The 9889-nt window shown below is 44.2% G+C and overlaps 1 non-coding gene across 1 annotated transcript; it reads left to right on the forward strand.

Moving 5' to 3' along the window:
- The first annotated feature begins 8225 nt into the window (after positions 1 to 8225).
- trnak-cuu (transfer RNA lysine (anticodon CUU)) lies at positions 8226 to 8304 on the forward strand. The gene has a single exon. It is a non-coding gene; the product is annotated as a tRNA-Lys (tRNA).
- The last annotated feature ends 1585 nt before the right edge of the window (positions 8305 to 9889 follow it).

A 9889-nucleotide genomic window follows, 5' to 3' on the forward strand; every position in this document is an offset into this window, starting at 1 on the left:
TTTAAGTATAATTTGCCAATCTATTCTAGCCAATTTACGCCTCATCCCGTTGAAGTTAGCTTTTGTTAAGTTTAGAAACCTCGTCTCTGAATTTACTGTGTCACTCTCCATCTTAATAAAGAATTCTACCATATTATGGTCACTCTTCCCCAAGTATGAATCCCTGGAGCCCTAGAGAGTGACCTAGTTAGAGAGTAAGTGGGAGTTAGGAGGTATTTCTGTTGTGTTTATTACCTGCAATAAAGTATTCCCCATTTTGGAAGATTTTACAGTTTTATTGGAGTATATTTGTGTTATTTGCTTTCTTGAATAAAGTCCATCTCTTATTTGTGCAAAACAGTTATCTGCTGTACTTTATCACACCCCGGATTAATAAATCCAAGGTCGAGAACCAGGGAGTGGGAACGACACACAACCGCTCTGGTCAGGAAGGCAAGCTGACAAACCCACCACCCCCCCCCCCCCAGAATGGCGACCGCGGCAGGACCTTGGACAAAAGGGTGTGATGCAGTCAGCACTGTTTTTGAGGAAAGAAGCAAAATGGAAGAGAGGATTTCCTCTTACATATTCAAGAAAGGCAATATAACAAAGAAATGGGTACTGAACCTATTTCGCGCTGAGCGTCCTGTGGACGCTGCAGTCATATGGACTGAGAGTAAGAACCAAAAGCGTTCTGTGGAGAAAGAAATATGGTTAGTCTGCCTACACCTCCTCGATCAGCAACAAGCACCTCTCAGCACTCCACACATTTAGTAATTCACTAACCTCGTGCCAGCTCCACCTACCTTCTGAAGCCTACCCTGTCCCAGTGGTTTGCGGCTATTCCAATAACACAATCATGGGAAAAGTAGTGAGGATGTCGGTCATGGGTGGAATAGCCCGACTCGCACCGGTATACAGAGTGGAGAACATTGGGATCATTCAAGGGGGTGCACACGTTCATTTCACATCGGTCCCACTGTAGGTCATAAAGTGGGAGCAAGCTATGATGGGTACTGACCTCTCTGGGTGCTGGAGCCTGGGTGCACACATAATATTGTGTCCCCAGCACTCGAACATCTATTCTAAACCACAGTGCGGGTTTAAAGCTGCTGGCGCACAGCCTATCAACTGTACCACAGAGGTAATTGCACAAGACCATGTTCCTCCACAGTTGGGACATATTGTGTCACCACCAGTGCGCCCCACTACCAGCATGGACAGCACATCTGGTGTCCGATGCATGAAAGCAGTTTTTGCTTCAAACCTGAGGCAGAAGTGCAAGTGGCCCAGGAATGTATTGTTCCCATTCCCGAACACCCCACTGTTCACCTCACTGAAAGTGAAAACATCACCAACCTGCATGATTATGTCATGCATTTTGGTTAGCAAATCACCCCTCTAACCGAACATCTTACCGCCCGACTAAAAGTTGTAGAAGTATCACAGAAACATTTCCATACTCTCGAACAAAAATCGATTCAGATAGTGGGCGAAATTTCAGAGATCATAGTTCCACCCTTGTGGTATATTTTCAGAAATATAGAGTTCACTTCCTGGATCAGAATAGCTTCCCATGTTTTAGTGCTCCGCCAGCTCGTGATGATTTTTTATTGATGGTGTACTACCTGCAGGGTGAGGGGCCGAGGTCTTCGGTCTCAGCTTGACCAGCCCGAGCAGAACTTAAGGATTGTATCAGGGAGGGAAACACAAAATATGATATAACACTGCAGTAAAATCGCAGTCACCCGGTGAGGTCCGGTTTAGATTCCACCTGCTGTAACAACACAGAGATCAAGTGGTAAAAGGGTTTTACTTTGTGTGTTTTACTGTGTATTTTTGTAAAACTGGAGTGATGGACCAACTCTATGCTGTAATGTAACTTATGACTGCAATTACCTGTAAACAGTGATACAATTCAAGGGCGAATGTATGTTTGGGTTCAGCTCGGTAATTACTGGGGAAGGTTCACTCTTGGGTGTCAGGAATTTTGGTCACCTAACATGACACTCAAGTATGTAGAGTGTCAAAGGGGGGACTGCAGAGTTGCAAAATTCGAGGGAAAATCAATCAGTGTTTGGATTCATTGGAAAGGAAATTTAATTTGGGAATATCAACCAGAAAGTTTGAGATCCTAAAATGCTTATGGAAGAAATCAACGAGTTTTTAACCAAGTTTGGGATTTCTAAATGCTGAATGTTGGGTCTGCAAGGAAAGGTGTGGGGTCAATCTCTCAAAGGCCAGTTTGGACATTGGCGTAAATCGAATTGTCTGGGAACTGTTTACCCTCGAAACCTGCCCCCAGAAAACTTTAGCATTTAAAGTATCGACCACTGAAGAAACATTATCCACCCCACCCAGAGGACCCAAATGTCACATACATATTCCAACACCTTTTCAACAGGCTAGAAATATCTGGCTCAGGCCAGACTTCCCGAAGCAAAAAGCAGTGCTATCACAATGAACAAGAGCTCATCAATTCAGAAAAGTCTATCAACGCCAGTTTAAAACTGAATCAAGTTTCAATTAGCTGGGCAGCAAAACTTCAACAAAAGAAATGTTAGATTTGGCGCGAAGAATAAACAGGCTCTCCGAGTATAATTAATGGCCTATCGTACCAAGAGAGCTATCTCTATTCTGACCATCACAGAAAGACCTTTTCTGACCAAGAACTTCGGAACAACAAGATCGAGAGAACATGGGAAGAAAACGCAGGAAGGAACATCGCGATATCGGAGAAAAGAACTTGCCCCAATGGCTTCAATACGCAGCAGAGGTCTTCTGCGACGTCAGGGTTATGGCAACGTAAACCGGCTGTAAACAAAGAACCCGGAAAACACAAAACAGCCCTAACTGTGAAAGGAAGGATTGGTGAGCATTATTCCTGTTGCCCTCGAAACTACTTTAGTTCGAGATTAAGTGGGAGGTCGGAGGTATTTCTGTTGTGTTTATTACCTGAAACAAAGTATTCCCCATTGTTCAGAAGCTTTTGTAAGATTTTACAGTGTTATTGGTGTGTCTTTGTGTTATTTGCTATCTTGAATAAAACCCAAACCTTCTTTGTACAAAACAGTTGTCTGCTGTACTTTATCACACCCTGATTAATAAATCCAGACTCGACAACCAGGGAGTGGGAGTGACCCACAACCGCTTTGGTCAGGAAGGCAAACTGACCCCACACACTACCCCCTCCACTATATCACTCTGTTCATCACAGCTTGTACTTCAGTCTTGCCAGGCAAAAATACGTTGGCATTTTAATGCATTAATCCAAAATGCTTGGCATGATAACAGATTTCAACATTTTGTCAAGTTAGGGAGAAGGTGACGAGGTTTGGGGTTGATGTGCCTCGCTTTCAATCTTTGAAATTTCACCAAGCAAAAAAACGGTGAAACCAACTGTCCCTGAAAGCATTTTGCACACATTTAATCATAGGGATATCCGCAGTCAGGAGCTGAAACGAATTAAAACCTAATACCGGCTTCGGGACAGTCAGAATACTTCGTCACAGACATGGCACTTGAAGGCTGGAATGTAGATCACACCGGTTATGGGAGAGCTGGTTGGCGGTGACATGGAAGTGTCTGCTGTGTGCGGGTCCAGACTGCCTCCACGCATCCACAATGAATGTCCCTCCATTTATTTGGGAAAAGTACAACTGAGAGTGGACAAGTTCAATCCCGGTCGGAGCTATCTGAAGCGTTAACTGACTGACACCTTGGTTTTGGACGTCTTGCAACATGCAATCGCATCAGTCTCTGTGGCGCAATGGGTTAGCGCGTTCGGCTGTTAACTGAAAGTTTGGTGTTTCGCGCCCACCCACCGATCAAGCCTTTAACTTTTTTCCCCTGAAGATTCAGTGCCGCACAGTTCCAGGTTGTCATTGTGAGTTTTGGCTGCATGAATATATTCCGCAAACATTGCCAGCTGTTCTGTCTTCCTGTGAGTTCCCACTCCAATACTTTTATGAGCATTCAGTGCATGTAAAACGATAACAATTTTTACATGGATGATGTTCCTCCATCCAGCCGAATAGAAATAAATTAATTTATTGAGTTGAAAGAAACTAGTGGAAATTGATACTATTGATACATATAGAGAACTGGAACTTCGGTCTCAAGTGCTCCTCCTATCAAGAATAGGCACACAGACAATCAATGATTTTATAACTGAGTCATAAACACTTACAATTTTAAACTATTCTCATAAAATACAGTATGTTAATGAGATAGGCATAAAAGTTCATCACATGTAAAGAGAAAATGAATGATAGGAGATACCACTGCCCCTCAGTAAGTATAGTATTATTTATTTCATACTGCATAAAGTTGTCGGTTAATTAACGGTGATGAAATCAATTCTGATTTTTTCACATCAACTGCATGTCGTCAATTTTATAAGGCTTTGAATTTAGAAACTGTGCTTCAATAGTTACCGCCCTGATCTGTAATCGAAGCTTTTTTCGGTGGCATGAGGACTGGTTTTACCCAATCATTTAAAGGTGATTTCAAAGAATCACGTGGCTTTACATTCAGAACACGGTTACAATGTGTTTCGATGTGAAACAAGTGGATTGAAAAGGACAATAATGACTTCAGTCATTACGCTGCAGCGATGCAGCAATGCAGCGTTCCCTGATGGTCCAGTGATTCGGAGCTGGGGACGAGCGATTAGTCGATGGGTTGATTGCGGCTATGATCTGCTGTTGAGAAGCGAGGCGGCAATGCAGGATCTTTTAATAATCTCTCACAACTCAACTGAAAGCAGCCGGAAGGTGCAGCTTTGAGAGGGGTTTCTGCACCGTCAGGGCTGGAAACGGGAGGGAGTGAGAGACACTGGGGAGAGTTTGAGAGTGTACAGAACTGTATGAGAGAAACAGCAAATGTAACAGGGCTGTGAGAGATTGCACTTTGTTAAGATTGGACCACTACTGTGAATTATTAAATTTTTCTAATATTTAAAGAAACACATTTTTTAAATGATTTCGCACAGTTTCGAACCACTTTCGCATATTAGGCAAACGAAATAACTATTGAACTATGGAAATGCTGAGGTTATATACTGTTAAAAACATAACCAGAGCCATAACCTACACAGCTGGCCTGCACTGCAAGAACTGGTTTTATGAGAATAGAAAGACGGTGCTATATTTCGGACGGCTATGAGTGTGGCAGGAATTGATCAAGTGTTTCCCAGACTTTACACACAGGAACCGGAGGTAGCCATTTAGCAGCGAGTGGTTAGGTTCTGGAATGCACTGCTTGAAAGGGCGGTGGAGGCAGACTCAATCTTATCTGTCAAGGTGGAGTTGGATAAGTGTCTGAAAGAAAAGCAATTGCAGGGCTACGGGAAAGGGCGGGGGAGTGGAACTCGCTGAGAGTCGGCACGGGCTCGACGGGCCGAATGGCCTTCCGTGCTATAACCATTCCATGATTCTATAAGTTAGTGGCACATTTCATACTGTGGGTGCAAGCAGAACATTGCATAGGGACATCGAGTGAATCGGCATAACTACAGGCACCTGATTCAGGAGATTGGGGGTGCGCGGAAATCAGGAGTTTAATGACTTTGAAAGGAATATTTTTGTTTTCTGCAAGTTTCGGTCAGAGAAATGTTTGTGAAAGGAATTTTTTGCAGAAAGTGATCCAGCATTTAATCTTCTGCCTCAACACATCTTTCTGGGTGTCAGGGTCACATTTCGTTTCTAATTTATTCTTCTAGAATATATATTTCCTTTGCTGTTTCACAATAACCAGACCCTTGCTCTAAAGTCTGTCTTACTGTTTCCCCAGTCTCCTGTTGATGTTACCAGCAATGAACATTTTGTACCAGACCCCGAAAGGAGTGTGTAAAATGGTTTATAGTTGAAGAGTTAACTTGCTGAGCATCGATAAATTATCCAATTATGGACTCTCCTTCAGTTCGCATTTCTTTATTTGTGCAACAGAATATCATTGGTTAATTAACGATGTATTCCCGTGAAAGCAACATAAAATGTAATTAAAAAATAATCAACAAACTTGGTGTTCTAACCCGAGAACCTGAGATTAAAAGTCTCATGCTCTATCAACTATGTTGGTCGGGCTTCTCCTAAAGCTCACATTTTTGTCAGTGATTCCAACCAGGCGCCTGTTGGCTCCACCCAAGATGTTTAAACTTGCTTTCGAGGAACTGCCAGGATCTTCTTGAATGGCCTACTCTGGCCCCTGATCCTTCCATGCTTATCATCTTTTGACCATTCACAGGGCAACAAACTCACCTCTGAGCATGTATGAGGAGAAAACTCCAGAAAATATTCCCAACCGGTGAGCTTTCGCGTGTGAAGCGAACGTGTTAACCACTGCACTGCGGAAACATCTTCATTTTCAGCACCCGGTCAGACGGAAATGTGAAGCGCGCAGGTGAACTGCTGAATCCCACTTTTGAGGAGCTGTTCGTGGTACCAAGCAAATGAGTTTGGCTTAAATACTAAAAAGAAGAAAAGGGATTTGAAACCACTCTTGAAGAGCAGATTGAAAAGTGAACAGAGCACCTTCGAAAGCTCGGCCATCCAGACTGTAAGTTAAATTAAATTTTGAACTTTTGTGTCTTGTAACATGAATTAAATGAGGACATCTGGCATTTCTGTGCCTGACATCGGGGAAACAGTGAGACAAACCTTGGAGCAAGGGTCGGGTTATTGCCAAACAGAAAAGAAATTGTCAACTCCGGAAGAACAATGACCCCAATATGATTTGAATAGGCAGCTTTTTGATCGGGAGTCAGACAGACTACCGTTGCTCCACGAGATCTACAGTAGAGAGTGCTCATGTTTGTAATAATGAAGGTTCCTGAAACACAGTTTCATTTACCCTGCATTGGTGCAATGAAAGGGCTTCAAAATCCCCGGCCACTCCCACAGTGGGTCAGACAGCATCAGAAGCAGTGCCCACCTGTCAATCACCCTCTCACGCCCGCTTTCATCACCTGCTACCCGCGGACTGGAGCAAATCCAGTTCATCATCATCATAGGCAGTCCTTCGTAGCGAGGATGACTTGCTTGCGCGCCAAAAACGGATGAGTTCACAGGTGTTTCAATGATGGACCTAATATTCCAGGTCCGGAACTGCATGTTGAAGGGTGGAAGATGTCTGTGTGTGGAATGTTTTAACGTGTGGTGGCCCTTGCACCCTCGCCATCACAAGGGATTGACAGAGTGAGGTCTTGGTCCAGAGTCAATGGTTATCTAAGACGACTGGAGACCATCTCTGCTGCACGGACCCAGTGTGCACACATATCGCAGTGTGGGCTGGCCCGTACTGCCCCTGGGCCCCTGGCGCAGAACTTACGCCGCCACTGATCCCCGATCACATCCCTCGACAGTCTTTCTCAGCTCCTGCTGTACCTGCCCAAGCTCCAATCAGCGACCTGGACTTTGATGACGTCACTCTTCGCTACCGTCGCCCTCCTGCACCAGCTCGCACTGTACCTTGCCGTGGTACACCAGAACGCTGCACCCAGGACGCCGCTCAACGCTCGTTTTATGGCCCCGAACTGCCACTGGTGTTCTCACGCAGGTCGGGGCCTCCACGATGCTCCGAGCAAATCCAGTTACATGCCGTTTCACCGCACAATTCTCAGCTGTGCTGGTAAGCTGACTATATTTAAAGCTATCGCACAAACTGCGAGCAGTATTCCCTGGTAGTCCAGTGGTTAGGATTTGGTGCTCTCACTGCCATGGTATGGGTTTGATTCCCGGTTTGGAAATAATATTTACAGAGCAAGTTGACAAAAATAATTTAAGTCTATGAGAGACTGAATAATTGCTTCACTCATCATTAATCCATCCACATGTGCAGCACACAGAAGGAAATTCAAATATGTTTGCCGAGCGACTGTCGAATTTTAATAATTTTTTATACAACCGTAGAATCAGCAGATAAAGAGGATATTCTGCCAATAGCATTTCATATATAGCCCATAATACAAGAGTAAGGAAGTCTTGCTATAATTGTACAGGGCCCTGCTGAGACAACACCTGGAGTACTACGCACAGTTTTGGTCTCCTTATCTGAGGAATGTATACACTTGCCTTGGAGATGGTACAACGGAGGTTCACCAGATTGATTGCTGGGATGAGATGACTGTCCTCTGGTGAGAGATTGTGTCGCATGGGCCGATACTCTCTGGAGTTTGGAAGACAGAGACGTGATCTCATTGAAACGGACAATATTCTGAAGGGGATCGACAGGATGGATGCTGAAAAGACCGGCTAGCTCAGTCGGTAGAGCATGAGACTCTTAATATCAGGGTCGTGGGTTCGAGCCCCATGTTGGATGATTACTTTTATGTTGCTTTCGCGGGTAAATATCATTAATGAACCCATGATCTTCTTTTGCACAATGAGAAAAATGCGAACTCAGGGATGTTGATAATTTAATCAATTAATGAAAGCAGCGCCTCAGACCGCTCGGCCGTCCGTACTGTTTGATGCTCCAGTTAAAAGTTATTGCTCTGGAAAATTTTAGACTGGGCGCTTGTTTAGGGTTGCTGGAAGGCCCAGTGACCGGGGAATCCTCTCCCCCGGAGTATTCTCGAGCTCTGCTCGGTGCACGCCGAGCTTTGGCCCAGCTCTAAGGTTGCTTGCATCCCTGGGATGGACAATAAACCTCTGAGCTCTGGAACTGGGGAAGAGCGAATAATTAACAAGTTGTTTGTCGGTTTCAAATGCAGCTTAGATCTGCTGGTATAAACCGATAGCATTTCTTTCATTCTTAGAAACAACGCTAACAGGGACAGTCAAAACTTCAATAACTGAACTTTAATAATTCATGAAACTTTAATCCTTGATGAAGTTTTATCACCGATCTGATTTTACACAATCTGTATTTGAGGAGACTGGTTTTAAATGTTCGGTACTCATGGAACAAGGTATCCAAAATAGCTTGTATTCAATGTTATTGCAGACATGTTTTTGCTTGAGATATAATGTTTCTGCGCAGGCTTGAACCGGAAACCTTTCACGTGTGATGGAAATGTGATAACCACGACACGACAGACACTGCTACTTAGCTCAGTGCCCAGAGAGAGGTGTTCAGCAACAAGCTGAAATGCTCAATGCCTCTCTCTGCAAAAAGTTCCTTTCACAAACATTTCTCTGCCCAGAACTTCACCTAACAATAATGTTCTCCTTTCAAATTCATTAAACTCCCCAATTTCCACATTTGCAATTTTAAGGACAAAGACTCAAAGCTTTTTCGATCAGAAAATTGCAGGAACCTCCTGTGTTTAATGAAAGGGCTTTTGATTGTTGATTTCTGTGCACACCTTGTATTATTTATTTAATTCTTGGCAACCTGTATCACACCACCAGCAGAGGGCCTACCTGTTGGAGTCACAAGTGTCCCACCATCCCTTGGGAGCACGGTATATCAGCAGGCCACCCATGATGTACCTGCACTCTGGAGTCGTATGAAAGGAGCTAATGTCACGCTTAATCATTGTTCCCAGTACTCAGTTTCATCCTTTATTTTGAGCGTATCAATTGGCGATGAGACAACGAACAAATGCGCAAAAATGCAAGGAACAGTTGGTATCGTGGAGAAGTTCTCAGAAGGTGACTACTGCGAAGCCTTCGTGGGGAGACTCGACCAATAATTTGTGGCCAACGAGCTGGAAGGGGACGAGAACGCTGCCAAATGAAGGGCGATCCTCCTTACATTCTGTGGGGCAACAACCTATGGCCTCATGAACAATCTTCTAGCTCTGGTAAAACCAGCAACTAAATCCTATGAAGAATTGTGTACGCTGGTCGGGGAGCATCTAAATCCTAAAGAAAGCGTTCTGATGGCGAGGTATCGGTTCTACACGTGCCAATGTTCGGAGGGCCAGGTAGTGGCGAGTGATGTCTCAGAACGAAGGCGCCTCGCA

This window comes from Pristiophorus japonicus, unplaced genomic scaffold (genome assembly GCF_044704955.1).
Source record: "Pristiophorus japonicus isolate sPriJap1 unplaced genomic scaffold, sPriJap1.hap1 HAP1_SCAFFOLD_47, whole genome shotgun sequence".
In the NCBI taxonomy this organism is placed as follows: domain Eukaryota; kingdom Metazoa; phylum Chordata; class Chondrichthyes; family Pristiophoridae; genus Pristiophorus; species Pristiophorus japonicus.